A 15,462-nucleotide genomic window follows, 5' to 3' on the forward strand; every position below is an offset into this window, starting at 1 on the left:
TTGAACTTGGTGATGCATGTTTGCATTCTTCCCCCCTCCCTACAAGGCCTGCTATTTAAGGGGTAGTATAGTAAGAGCAGAGTTGGCAGGCATAGCATGGCAACCAGCGTGACCACATGGGAAATGCTATCTGTGACAGTGCAATGTTACTTCTGTGGAAAACCTTTCTCACACTAAGCTCCTTTCTCATACCTTTCTCACACTCAGCTCCTTTCTCACACCTTTCTCACACTCAGCTCCAGCCCCAAATTTCCAGAAATTTCCCAACAAAAGCTGGCAACCCTAAAATGTAGGGTGATTTGATGAGAGGAAAGCACACTTGCACTGTTATTTCAGCATTGCCCCAGCCCAAATGTACGAAGCACAGCAAAGAAGCTTGATGGATTTATTATGGTACTGCAACTTCATGGAATTCAGCTGACTGAACTTGGATTTAAAATTTTCGGAATCAAGAAACAAAGCAAAACTGCATGTCATCAGAAGGCAGAAAGAGGAAACAAAATCCATATCTCAGAAGTCCCATTGTTTCATGAAAAACAGGTACAAAGGTCAGTGTGATACTGTGAGCAAAATGCATGCTAACCATAGTATAGAATTATGACAGAAGCCATCATAAAAAGCTCCAGCTAGATAAAGATACAATGCATTACAAGATAGTAGATTTACCTGAAGTTTGGAAATGATTTCTAATGTTGGAGTAGCTCCTTCAGTAAATTTCACATTCTGATGCTTTGTTATTCTTTATGGTTCCCAAAAATACAACAAAGAGAAATAAATGTCAAAACTTGGATGAACATTTAATTGTCTTTTTCAGGCAGCTAGTTCACTTGTAACTAAAAGAAAGAGCATCTGTACAATAACAGCTTGAGTATATATTTTCACCTATATATGTCATGATGGCAGCCACAGAATGTAAATATTATTCCAGTCCTTCCTGAGATTCCTTTTTCCCACCCACATAGAAAGGCCTTCAGTATTGGCTGTCCAGATAAAGGATAGCTCCTTGGAGAAAAAGGGAGAATGGGTTATTATGGTTAACAGCGTTGTTAAGGAGAACTCTAAAATAACTTGTAGCAATTAAATTATGAATGCATTTACTAATTATTTATGTCCACACATGCTCTCATAGTTTTGTTTATAGACTGAGTCAGTTTTAAAGCTTATTGTCTTGCGCAATTAACTTAAATAAACTGCTAACTGCTCTTCCGAACTCTCATGATAACCAGAACACTAAGGAATTTAGAAGGGCTGTTTGGAAAATGGGATGCAGAGTGTTTAGATGTAGAGATATTTAGATATAGAGATATTTGCAGGGCCAGCAATGGAGATACGTGCTGCAGGAAAGCCCTTTGGAGAGGGTGGGGCGGTACCACAGCAGTGCCATCTTTGCCCAACAGCCCTCTCTGGATTGGGCTGCAAAGCAGCCTGGTGAAATCCATCTGGGAAAGAGATTAACGTTCTAGTTAGGGAACTAGTAAATCTGAAGAACTTCAAAGATGGATAGTTTCCCACCCAAACCTGTCACATTTTTGTGGAAGGGGAATGGGAAAAGGTGTCCTTGAAGAGTGTTATTGTGAATGGGAACTAGGATCTAGGCCAAATCCTGTCCCCTGAAGTGTACAGAGTAATCTCTCTTGATGATTTTGAGTGTATGGACCAAGTGCTGGCTGAGGCCAGGGGACCAGCTTCAGGTCGAATAGTGTGTGTGGAAGATTAACCTTCCATCTGCTCCACAAAACAGTTGCTAATTAGAGAGCAAAACTTCTGATTCCTCTGCAGTCTGCGAAGAATGTGAACGTTGGAGAGGAAATAAAACATCTCTCTACGAACTCACACTGTTCTTTTGTGCTTCTTTATCCCATCCACTTTCAATTAGTACTTCGTTTAAACAATGTCAGATTTTTCCATCACATCTGTGGTGGAAAAATTAGCCAACCATTCTGTATAAGAGAGGTCACGATCTGTATCTTTCTTCAAAGGTTTGACAATGGAAATTCTGTCATCTGTGTGGTGTGAATAAGAAGCCACAAGGAACAAACATACCCTTCTAAAAATATGGCTCAGACAACCCTATGTGTGGCTTAAACAAGCTAACTTATTTGTGCCTTGTTCTACAGACACAGGTAGTTTTGCACTTAAAGACTGAGCTCCAAAGATCTCATGTATGGGCCAAAAGGCACAAGGATCCTGTCCTTTTGTAATGTATTTAGTTTTAGTGAACATGCATCATCATTAAATTGAAACATCTCTCTTTATGACAGTCAAAATCTTTTTTTCCTTGTAGTATAACTGATGTTTTAAACTGCATAGGGTTGTGAAACAGAAACCCCCTTTTTTACAACAGACATTAAGTTCTCTAAGTGAATAAGTTGATTTCAACTGGCATTTTATATATGACATTAGGCAGTTCCCTAGGTTGCGAGATGGTTCTTGGAAAATGTCTTATACAAGATTGGAAACTTTCTGGCCACAGCTGTCTCTGCTCTTCTGCAGAACATTTTAACATGTCAGCATGGGAGGAACCACACATGTGCTGAAGTACAGTGGATTAACTCAGAGGCTGTTTTAAAAGTTTGATTCAAATAAAATTAGCCACACCATACCGGAGTGACTTACTGGAGACAATTTGATTGTAAAAGTTGTTTTCTAATAACTGGATCTTGATTTGATGCTTATGAAATGGTTTCTATTTTGGTAAAGAATTACATTACTTGCAGTTTTACATAGGATTTGATACAAGACAGAGCTTAGCCTCCCCCAACTACACACATGATTTCTCCTGCAATGTTTGGCAACCCTTATACCACTAATATTCCAAGTAATCTGATTTCTGGTCAGTATGACCTGGATTTATCATTCTGTAAGATAAGTTGCTGTATTGCCTAATTAGCATTCAGATATTAAAAAATGAATGGAATTACGCATGTGGCAGCTAGATACTTTGGGAAGCTAAGAGTCAAAGTAGCTGTTGCTCACAAATGTATTGTAACTTTATTCCAAAACAGTTTTCTTAAGGCAAAGCAGCTTCCCCAAGCTGTGACTGAGAGCAGAAGAACAGGGGAGATATTTACTGTTTATTGTTGAAGGCTTTCACAGCTGGAATCGCTGGGATTTTGTGTGGTTTCCAGGCTGTATGGCTGTGTTCTAGTAGCATTTTCTCCTGACATTTCGCCTGCATCTGTGGCTGGCATCTTCAGAGGGTCTGATGGTAATGAAGCAAGTGGAGTATATATACCTGTGAAATGTCCAGGGTGGGAGAAAGAACCATTTGCCTGTTAACAAGTGTAAAGGGTGCAGTTAGCAAGCTTGATTTGCATGTGTTGCGTGGGATCCACCCATTCAACATGTGAGTAACCATGAAGATAGCATAATCAATTAGTGAGGCATCTGCATTGTAGTAGCCTGGCCTTTTGATCCATTTGATTGCTTACTGCCTAGAGACATCTTTTGTCTGGGTAGTGTTCACTAGCCTTTTATGCCTAATAAAGGTTTTTGGATTTGGATTTAGTGTTCACTAGCCCTGTGATTTCTTGCTGATGGCTGTTTTACTGTTTCTCTGATGGCTGTTTTTCTCAAGTTTTTCTCAAGCTCAAGCATTAAAATTATTTCTCAAGCTTCTGCTCCCTGTTTGTATCTGAGGCACACACAACATTCACATGCAGAGAGAAAGAGAGAGAGCAGAATAATGGCTGATAGGAGAATTCTTCTCAACCTCCCAAGGTTATCTTCATTAAGGGAAACTTGTGTAACATCAGTAATTTTCTTTGGTCATTTCCGCACAGTCAAAATATCCTGGGTAGCAAGAAAATTATCCCTGTGCAGCCAAGAATTCCGCATGGTTCCTGGTCCTAAAGCAGGATTGCCCCATGATATTTTCCTCATCCCAGAGTATTAAAAAAACTGCTAAATTGAAGGTTCTTTTAAAAAAAATCGTGCTACAGGCTGCTACCATGCAAAAACCAATCGAGAGAGGGCCAGTTTATTTTTCCAGCCCAACCTCCTGATCTCCCTGCCTGACGTTCACTCAAGCTGCCACTCAAAAACAACAGTCAATCAGAATGCTCGATACCATGGATCCTCAGAGATGCTTCCAGATGCCACTAAAAAACAACAGCCAATCAAAACACAGGACACTGGGCATGCTCAGATATGCTTCCGAAGTAAATACAGAAGTCCTGGGCTTGTGTGAAACAAACTGGAATATTTCATCCCAGTCTTCACTGGATTTCTTAAAAAATGGGCAGACATGCGGAAGGACACCGTGGGATAAAATAGACCCAGGTTTAAAAAGAACACAGTGGTACACAGGTATAATTTTGCTGTGTCTCTCTGCTGGAAGAGCGTGGGGGTGGCAGATACACCCCTGCTGTGAGGTAAGTCAGGCTAAGAGTGTGTAACTGGCCCCAACTGATCCAGTGAACTTCCATGGTACAGTGGGGATTCAAACCTGGGTTCTCCCAGACCCTAATCTGAAACTCTACCCACTAAATAGACCCAGGTTTTTTTTTAAGTGCCTTTCTTTGGAAGGGGTGGGGGATTATCATGGGATCTCTCTAAAAGGCCCAAACATTTCTGGAGCCAGTGCTCCCAGTATCTTTCCTGGTAAGGCTTAAGAGCTGGCAACACAGTTTTGCTCCCCTAGCATTGCCTCTGAGGACATCTACGGTATTTCTTAAAGCTATAGTTACTTGCTTCTACCATTTTAAATTTCAATGGATTTTTAACATTTTAGATTTGTAAAAAAAGATCAGATTTTTCTGCAAACCTGGGTCTTTTCTCAAGTTTGTAGAAAGATCTGTCTTGTCTGTTCGTGTCCACAGTCTCTGGATTTAAGTATCTACAGATCTGGTCATGTTGAGAATTAAATGTATTGATATCCAGCTTCAGTTTCCAAATGGGCTACATTAGTAATGACTTTTCAGAGGCACAGAAAAGGCATGATGGGCTACTCAAAGGTTGTACATTGCTTACCTTTATGCTAGAAATGTGTCAAATGAGAAATAATGTTCAGGAACACTGGACAATCTCAGTAAGGGAATATCAATTTTCAACAGTCAAATACAGTAATCAATTAAATTGAGAATGTGCAACATCCTCACCAATATAGGATGCATTCACACCCATTAATGGTAAGCAGAGAATGTTTATTTTATTTATTTAGGTAGTTTTATTTGCTGTCGTTCCCCTCACAGGCTCAGGGCAGCTTACAATATTTAACAATAAATACAATAAAATATATTAAAACCCAACATGGATCTTATGGAGGATAAAATATCAGGAGAGCAAAGAGAAAGCAGAAATGAAACAAAATAAAGCAGGAGATGCAGGGAAGCCAATGATTGGAAAATGGTAGTAGCCTCATTTTAAATGGTTTGTCTTCATTTTAGAATCGTCTGTTTGAAAATCGCAGAAACTTTGAAGACATATGCCAGAGAATATTCCAATGAGACATGTATATTGCCTGCTTATGCTAAAACTTAGTTTCAAAAATGTTTCAAAAAACACATTTTAAAAAAATATAAAAGTTGTCTACATGTGCAAAATGTAATAACCTTAGTGTTTGCAAGTAAGCTTGCATGTGACCTCAGCAATCTGAAGTGACACAGCTGATATGATAAATCTAGCAGGAAGGATGGAGTCTGAACAGTTCCCAGAACCCATGCTCCTTAATCTTAAGCCAGTGGCTGTTTCATCTAAGTTCTGGAAGAGTAAGGAAACAATAAAATGACTCTTCTTGGTAGGAAAAATGAATCTATTTTTCGCACGAAATGTGGAAACAGAGAAGCACTGAAATATTAATTAATCCTCCACTTTCCAGTCCAGGGGATAGAACCTCTTTGCTAGTTCCCTTGTAGAGTGTGACAGTGTGATAAGGAAAATGAAATTTGAAACAAATCAACTCTGATTTCTCTTGTAATAGTCACTGGCCCTAGTCCAGCTCTGCATACACCCAGGAAGTTTGCATGCATATTTCATATCCATCATTGCTTTGTGAACAGAAAAAAATGAAGAATAAATCCATACTTCCGTTCATCCAGAAGTGATCAATACAATAGCTGATTTTCTGATAATCCTCCGGCCTCAGCACATAACCTGCATCTGAGAAGGAACTACCCTTGTCTGGATGGACATGTCCACTTCAGTTCATAGTATCCTGTTTCCACCTTGGACAAGTTCAGGGAGATGAGTTTTTCTGGAAGTTTGTAGAAGTAGAGTTTCTAACCTCCAGGTGGGGACTGGAGTTCTCCTGGAATTACATCTGATCTCCAGCATACATAAATCCCCACTAATTCCCTCACCTCCCCAAAAGGCAGCATAAAATGCAAACAATGCAGCCTGTGTGTGTGTAAGTGTGAGTGTGTGTAAAGTGCTGTCAAATTGCTGCACAGCCTGTGGGATTGCTCGTGCGAATGGCTCCAGGGCTTCCATTGGCATGAATCATGCCGATGCAGCCCCACAAATCTGACTGTGCGGAAACAGCCCAAGTTAATTCATGCCACAGTATTCCTTGTTACTATGTATGGGTGTTATTACTATGTATTGGTGTGAAATTCGAACAATGAAGAAAGCTGAAATAGACTCTGCTGAAATGTGCCAATGGAAAAGAGCATTATGAATACTGTAGACTGTCCAAGTCCTCCCCCCGCCCCTCAAAAAAATGGTTCTGGAGCAAATCAAGCCTGAAGTGTCCCAAGAAGCTAAAATGACTAAACTGAGGTTGTTGTACTTTAGTCACATAATGAAAACACAAGAGTCACTGAAAAGGGTGGAAGGCAGCAGAAAAAGAGATGGACTGACTTGATAAAGGAAGCCATGCCCCTCCGTTTCCAATCTAGGCTGTTAATAAAATGTTTTGGAGAACATTGATTAATAGTGTTACCATGAGTTGGAAGCAACTTGATGGCACTTAACACACACAGAACAAGAACTAATGGAAACAAACACAAATACACTATCTCCTTACAATGAGTTTGTAATTCTGGCCAATGAATTCCAAACTTGCTTGATATCCCAGGAGAACTTGAGGAGAATACAACCCTGCATCTCTGATTCATATTTACAGCTCTCATTCCAAATAGCCACTGGCTTGCAAATTCATTCAAGTGTGAAGCATTAGTGACATAGCAGCATAATCTCCTTTGGGGTTCAGACTGCCATTGCTTAAGGTTAGATGAAGTAAAGAATCAAAATTATTTCAAATGCCAAGATTGTTTTGTTAATACTGATCTGAAACATGTTTACTCAAAAATAAGTCTTGGTGAGATCTCAGCATGCTTACTTGAAAGTAAATACCACTAAGTGATACAGGCCTTACTCAAGCATCATTATGTAGATGCTGCAGTTCTATGCATCCCATCCAGAAGTAAGTCCTGAGTGTTTTTGAGTAAGCATGCATAGGTTGGGTTATATGAAATGTTACTACATTAATATGAAACTGTGGTGGATGTAAGAGTTTTATAAATATATATATGTGGAATACTGGACTGTGCATGTACCAATTTCAGCATTTTAGCTGATATGAAAGTATCTTAATAAACCAGAAGAACAGCAGTACCTTAAAAAAGTGAGTCATAAATGTAGAATAAATTTTGCTAATCTTTAAGATCCACTGGATTTTTGTGTTTCATTTTGCTACAGTAGACATTTTGAGATTATATTTCATGTTTTTGCCCTATAGGGAGACAGAAAAAATTATTTTTTTAAACAAATCAGGATGCCTTTGATCATATGGGTGAAAACACTTCAACAATTTGATGCTTTGGAAAGCAAGTCCATCAGTTTCAAATGCCTTTTTAAATCAACAAACATATAATGACATTTTATTTTTGAATTTATACAATTGGGGAACTGACAATGGGTCAAATACTTCCTGTATTATAGTTGTGGAAGGAAGTTTCTCCCAGTTCAGCAAGAAGGTCTATAAACCTGATTAGTTTTGATCCTAGAATGATCCCTACAATGTACTTCAACATTCATGTTTTTGTGAAAATAAATCCCCAAATAGAACATCATCGCCACCTACAGGGCAGTTGAATGAATAAAACCTAACAGCAAAACTTTTCAGTTTTTCAGCATTTAAAAAATTTATTTAAAACATTAATATGCACATAGGGTCCCCAAGATGGTGAACATTAAAACATTTTATCATGAAAGCGTAATTTAAAATATGTGTATCTAAAACATTTAAATAATTCAATAAAACAGATAAACACACATAACAACAGAATTGGGGGGGGGGGGGCAGGGGGGAATGTGACTACAGAAAATGGTCCCTGGCGCAAACACCCTCCTGGACTCCGCTGCCCCAGCACGGCCTCCGCAGTGGGGCAGTGGAGTCTGTGTAGTGTTGGGTGAGGTGCTGAGCAACCCTAGTTGTGTTAACTGGAAGAAAAGAAGCAAGGAGAGAGTGATTTTTTCCCTTGGTCGCCCCAAAATCACCACCACATCACAGCTCAAGTACATAGCCACATGCCTGAACACAACAATCACACATACCTCGCTTCGTGGCACTGAAATGGTGCAAAAACATGGTTAAAAAGCATGGAAACTCATAGATCCTCCTGATTTCCTCACTTAATCACCCACAAATTACCGCCAAATCACAGCTCAAGCCCTTAGCCACAACTCTGAACACAACAATCACTCAACCCATGCTCTGTGGCACTGCACTAGTGCAAAAACGAGCAAGATCCAGATGATTTCAAACAGATCATCATAAATTCATATGATTTTTTGATTGGAATGAAATGAAACCACCATAAAACTATAGACCATGTCTTAGTCTACAGGTAGCTCATATTCCAGATGATTTCAAATAGATCCTCATGAATTCATATGATTTTTTCATTGAAATGAAATGAAATCACCATGAAACTGTAGAGCATGCCTTAGTCTACAGGCAGCACCAAAACAAACATGCATCCCATGTTCCATGGCAACGCAGTGGCGCAAAAACCTGTTTGATAAACATGGATCCTCATGATTTTTTCCCTTGGTCACCCCAAAATCACCACATCACAGCTCAAGCTCATTGACACCTGACTGAACACAACAATTACTTTTCCCATGCTCCGTGCTGCCATAGTGGCTCACAAACCTGCTTGAAAAACATGGATCCTCATGGATCTGCCTGTTTTTTTCCCTTGGTCACCCCAAAACCACAACCACATTACAGCTCAAGCCCTTTCACACGTGTCTGAACATGACACTCACTCCTCCCACACTCCGTGGCGCCACAGTGGCTCACAAACCTGCTTGAAAAACATGAATCCTCATGGATCTGACTGGTTCTTTCTCATGGATCTGACTAGTTCTTTCTCTTGGTCACCCCAAAACCACAACCACATCATAGACTAAGCCATTTGACAAGTGCCTGAACACAACAATCTCTCCTCCCATGCTCCATGGCGCCACAGTGGCCCAAAAATGTGCTTGAAAAACATGGATCCTCATGGATTTTTCTGGTTCTTTTCCTTGGTCACCCCAAAACAACAATCACATCACAGCTCAAGCACTTTCACACTTGCCTCAACATGACAAGCCTTACTCCCACACTCCGTGGTTCGGCAGTGGCTCAAAAACCTGTTTGAAAAACATGGATCCTCATGGATTTGCCTGGTTTTTTCCCTTGGTCACCCCAAAACCACAACCACATGGGCTTGTTGTGTTCAGTCAGGTATCAAAGGGCTTGATCTGTGATGTGGTTGTGGCTTTGGGGTGGTTAAGTGAAAAAAACAGGAAGATCCATGAGGATCCATGTTTTTCAAGCAGGTTTTTGGGTCCCTGCTTTGCCATGCAGCGTGGGAGGAGGGCTTGTGTTCAGACATGTGTCAAAGGGTTTATTCTGTGATGTGGTTGTGATTTTGGGGTGATGAAGTGAAAAAACCAGTCAGATCCATGAGGATCCATGGTTTTCAAACAGGTTTTTGAGCCTCTGCTTTGCCACGCAGCGTGGGAGGAGGGCTTGTTTGTTCAGGCATGTGTCAAAGGGTTTGATCTCCGATGTGGTCATGATTTTGGGGTGACCATGTAAAAAAACCAGGAGGATCCATGTTTTTCAAGCATGTTTTTGGGCCACTTTGTTGCCACGGAGTGTGGGATGCATGATTGTTTTGGTGCTGCCTGTAGACTAAGACATGCTCTACAGTTTCATGGTGATTTCATTTCATTCCAATGGAAAAAATCATATGAATTCACGAGGATCCGTTTAAAATCATCTGGATTCTGCTGGTTTATGTGCCACTGCAGCTCCACAGAGCGTGTTATGCGTGGTTGTTGTGTTCAAACATGTGGCTAAGGCCTTGAGCTCTGATTTTCTGGTAATCTTGGGGTGATTAAGTGAGGAAATCAGGAGGATCCATGGGAATCCATGCTTTTTAACCATGTTTTTTTTGCCACTGTAGTGCCGTGAAGCATGGTATGTGTGATTGTTGTGTTCAGACATATGGCTATGTACTTGAGCTGTAATGCGCTAGTGATTTTCGGGTGACTTAGAGGTGAAATCAGAAGGATCCGTGGGGATCCATGCTTTTAAAGCAGGTTTTTGCGCCTCTGCCGCGCCACAGAGCTTGGGATGCATGATTGTTTTGTTCAGACATGTGTCTAAGGCCCCGTGCTGTGCTGTGACTGTGTTTTAGGGATGATTTACAGCACAAATCAGGAGGATCCATAAGGATCCATGTTTTTCAAGCATGTTTTACACCACTGCATTGCCACAGAGCGTGGGATGTGTGATTGTTTTGGTGCTGCCTGTCATCTAAGACATGCTCTACAGTTTCATGGTGGTTTCATTTCATATGAATTCATTAGGCTCCGTTTGGATCCACTTTTTACCTTTGCCAATTTTAACTACCGTTCCTGTACATACCATTTCCCTTTGTTTATTTGCATCACGCTCAGTGTAAGGAGCATCACTGCTGTTCCAGGAGTGATTCCTCCCACTTACCACTAAGGTTCGCTTTACCCCCGGCCGCCGATTAAACCTGCTGCGCCCTTCACCCCCAACCTTGGGCAACAGACGCCAGAACAAAGCAAGCTGGCGGCAGCCTCTACTAGTCTTCCTCAACCATTTGCACATGCGTGCTTGGAGGGCGCTGTTTCCTTGGCAACCGAGGGTTGTTTGAGGCGAAACCATTTTTGCGAGCGTGGAAGGGGGAGATGAGAAGCAGAAGGAAGGGGAAGACCATTTTACTCGGGAGGGGTGGCAGTGTCTTCGGATTGTCGCCGGCGGAGGCGGCTGCAGATGGAAGCAGCGAGGAAGAATTTGGGAAAATGTGAGTCTCTCTCTCTCTCTCTCCCCCCCCCCCCTTTCCTCTTCTTATTTAGTTCCTGGGAACCCGGGCATGAACTGGGCTCTCCCCGGCCGTCCAGGCTGTAGTAACCCTTGGCAGTAGATTGGAGGGAAACTACGTGGCGTGCTTGAGCAGCTCCTTTTTCCCTCCCCAACAGCTCTCTTCAGAGAAGACTCAGCATCATCATAATTCGCCCTGGAAATCTAACAGGGCCACCATAAATTGGCTGCGACCTTAAGGCACTCTCTGTCACCACAAACCTGCAAATGCCTGCTAAGAATTCCTCTTCGTATATAGAGTTCCCACCGGATCCTCCCCACCCCTATTAGGAGCAGGGCCGTATTGGGGCCCTAAAAAAGAGCCACGCCCTCGGCCTGCCCTAACCCTGCCCCTCAAAGGAGGGAGACAGCGCCAGCCCAGGAGGAGGAGGTTGCCCTGTTGAGGCAAGGCCAGGTGACATGTTGCTGTCTTGTCCTGGTAAATGATGCTGTGCGGGACAACCTTGTCCTGTCCTGTGCTTCATAGAGGCCAAGTACACTTCCTTTATGTGGTGAGGCTGGGCCCAGAGGCCCCATCCTGCCCCTCACTGGGAGAAATCAGACTGGGCAGGGAGGCCCTGTTTCTTACAGCAGCAAGGCTGAGTGGTCCAGTCCCATCCCTTTCCAGGGGAGGGGAGGCCAGGCAGGGATGTTCCATCATGTCCTTCACTGGAAGAGCTGAGGCTGGGTGAGGTGTTCCTATCCCCCCTCAGCAGGTGAGATGAAGCCTTTCTGGAAGGCCCTGTCCAATCCAACACTGGGTGAAGACAGACTAGAAGGGGCAGCCTGTCCTATCCCTCACCAGGAGAGTAGAAGCTATGCGGATGGCCTGTCCTGTTCCTTGCTGAGAGAAGTGAGGCCAGGCAGGGTGGCCTGGTTCTTGTAGCAATGAGGCAGAGCCAGGCAGCCTTACCTCTCACTGCATATGGAATGGGCAGCCCTGGCCAGGTGAGGTAAGGCTATGCAAGACAGCTCTGCCCTGTCCCTGGCTGGGTAAGGTGAGTCTACGTGGGCTGACCCTCTTCTGTCAGCTCTCCATGCAAGGTAAGGACAGGCAGGGACAGCCCTATCCTAATGTGGTATGATCATATGGGTGACCCATCCTGTACTTCACTGCAGCTAGGCAGGGCAGCACCACCCCTTGCCAAAGCACCTACCCCTCTATTTTATTTGGGGGTTTCCCTGCTGTGGTGGTGGCTTGCAGGACAGGGTGTCAGAGTTGGGGCAGGGAAGGGAGACTCTTCCCAGGAGCCTTAATGGCTAATCTGTATCTGATTGCAGGAATAGCAGTTTAAGCTCTTCCTATAGTGATGTGATCATGTACTAAGTTTTCTTTTGCATCCAAACTCTGCTTATTCATCCCTCTTCTCCAAACTGGCTATTCTACTATAATTAGAGGGTGAGGGTGATATCTCTCTCAAGATGCTTGTGGTATTCTTACTTAAGCATCCTCTGTAGACACACATGATAATGCATGAGATTGCGGTTTAGAATGGCCTTTACAAGATGTGAAACACATCAAAGTAACAAGAAATTTGTGATGTCTTAAAGACTTGCAGATTTATTGTGGCATAAGCTTTTGAACAGCCAAAGCTCACTTTGGCAGATGATGATGATGATGATGATGATGATGATGATGATGATGATGATGATGATGATGATGATGATGATGATGATGATGATGATGATGATGATGATGATGATGATGATGATGATGATGTGTCCCCACCTATGCCACAATAAACTCATTAGTCTGCTACAAGACTGTTTTCTTTTGCAACACAGCTGTGTTTTTTTAATTCACATGTTGTTAAAGAACAGGAAAATCTCCAGAAAAAGGGACCTGCCACAGAGTGTCTGATACTTGTGTATCCATTTTTTTCTTACATTAAATATTACCTAGAATGACAAAGTACTGTATTTTGAACTAAGTCTTTTTCCATTAAAAAAACCTTTGTAGCAATTGTCGCCGGGCTTTTTTAAAGAATATTTTTTTTATTGGCTAGCAGATTTTTTTTACTTGAAACCAGGGTTTTCTTTTAACTACTGGTGTTTACTATAAGAGGAAATCATGTCTATTTTGGGATGGGCTTGTGCTTGGTAGACATCCTTATCTCATTTAGGTTACTTGATTTAAGAGGCTAAATACACACGCATGCACGCACACGCACACACACAAACACATGAGGGCTTTTTGTATTTCTTTGTAATGTTTAAATAGAAAAGTAATAAATCTCTATTTAAACAAAAAGAGATATATATAGCTTACTTACTTTTGCTGCAGAATAAGTTGGCAGTTTTAGAAGTTCTGAATTTTGTTGACTGAGGGAATAAGTAAATGCTGCAAGGTGGCTTTCTCTATTGTGGTGTTTCTCCACCCTTTCCAAATGTATGCAGTAGGACAGGGAATTATACACCATAATGATGCCAGTACACGTGATTTGTTAAATTCAACATTATTTGGGGGTGGGGGGGAGGGATAGACTCTGGCACAAAACTCCCATTAGTGTTTCTTATGTATACATCTAATTCTGAAGTGTGCCCCCTGCCTAAGGAGACTTTAATCTGCAGATAGGGGGCACATTCACCCAAACAGGTTTTTATGTAGATTTAGGGGATCCCTAAATCTGCAGAAAAATCTGAAACTTAAAAAAAAAAACCACTGGCAGTTTAAATCCCCTGGGCCGTTTCCGCACGGGCGAAATATGACGTCGTGGAAACGGTAAAAGAACCGCCATAGCGAGAGCGTTCGCACGCGCAGCGGCGGAGGTGCGCATTCGCGCCGTCGCGGAAACGCTAAACCGGCGCGAAGACGCCGTATTCAGAAAACGCTGTAAACCACTCTTTTTCCCCCTGTGACGCATCGACGCCGCACTCGTGCGAACAGCCGCAAGGGAGCCGTCTGCAAAATGGCGACTGCCAGACGGCCAAGCTGGGTCACCTTTTCCCCCCCCACACACACACGTTCGTCCCTGGTGCTGTCCCTGCATGGCCAAGCACCTTTCCCAGACCCATGCACTGGGACTGACAGTAGCTGGGAGGGGAGGCACTGACAGATGGGGGACGGGCAGGACATCAGGGCAGTCACGTTGTCCATCGCACTGCTGCGTGGGCATGACGTCGGGCCTGCACGGCTTCGCAAGTGCGCAGGCGCAACATCGCGAGACGCCGCTTCCGCAGCGCTTCAGTGCGAACCGTCACATTTCTGCGGGGCTGCGGACGCCCGCAGCTCCGCCTGTCTGTGTGAACGCTTTTTTTCGTATGCGTCGCAATTTGCGACGTCATCGCATCGCTGCTTTTGGCCGTGCGGAAACGGCCCTGGATTCTTAGGAAAGTGTTGTCTGCTGCTGCAGCAGAGAACTGGACAAGAGAGCAGGGCTGGGAGTGGGGAAGCAGGCCTTGCCACATTAGCCTAGAGCTTGCTAGGCGAGGCAGTAAGATGGCCGGTGGGGGGGGGGGGAGAGGCCTAAAACTGTGATGAGGGGAAGATGGAGTTCCCACTCTGTGAGTTTCATAGAGTTCACTTATTTTCAAAATCCTAGCATTTATATTAGATATAGTTGAGGGATGTGATATACCATGTTGATAGTAATCTTGATTCATGGAATAGGAACAGTAACTCCAAATATTCCTCCAATAGTTTGATAGACTTAATTTCAGAATATTTACTTCAGCAGTAAATATTTGACTTGATTGTTCATTGTGTTCCCCTTACTATAAAAGTAGTAAGTTTTTAAGCTAGTACTGCAACTGATTGAGTAAAATGCCACTTTATCCTGTGGATTGTTTTGCTGCCAAATAAATATGTCAAATTGTACCTTTCACTGATGCATTGTCATATTTCTATTGTTCTTCAGTGTCATTATAAATAATCTTAGAGTGCTGTGCTGACTTAGCAGTGTAGGGTCCTACTGAAACACGAGCAGCGATCACTATTGGCATATGGGACACACTTGTAGCATACTGAATCTATAGGCTATTCTGGGCCTTTTGCAAGTGTGGATTATTTTAATTTGTAATGAATAGTTATGTGTTTTTTATATTTAGCCGTTTTATGTTTTGTGGCCCCTTCAATAATGTCTTGACGTTTTAGGTACTTAATTCTAGTTTTGTAGGGTTAAGTTTGTTCCCTT

General features: G+C 42.6%; 1 protein-coding gene across 5 annotated transcripts in view; it reads left to right on the top strand.

The window, feature by feature from the left end:
- The first annotated feature begins 11,151 nt into the window (after positions 1 to 11,151).
- AHI1 (Abelson helper integration site 1) overlaps positions 11,152 to 15,462 on the top strand; it is a 115,870-nt gene continuing 111,559 nt past the window's right edge. For all 5 annotated transcript variants that reach the window (XM_048490129.1, XM_048490147.1, XM_048490165.1 and 2 more), the window contains exon 1: positions 11,152 to 11,273. The gene's annotated coding sequence lies outside the window, so the exon portion shown is untranslated. The remainder of the gene's footprint in view (positions 11,274 to 15,462) is intronic.

Source organism: Sphaerodactylus townsendi, linkage group LG01 (assembly GCF_021028975.2).
Source record: "Sphaerodactylus townsendi isolate TG3544 linkage group LG01, MPM_Stown_v2.3, whole genome shotgun sequence".
Classification (NCBI taxonomy): Eukaryota; Metazoa; Chordata; class Lepidosauria; order Squamata; family Sphaerodactylidae; genus Sphaerodactylus; species Sphaerodactylus townsendi.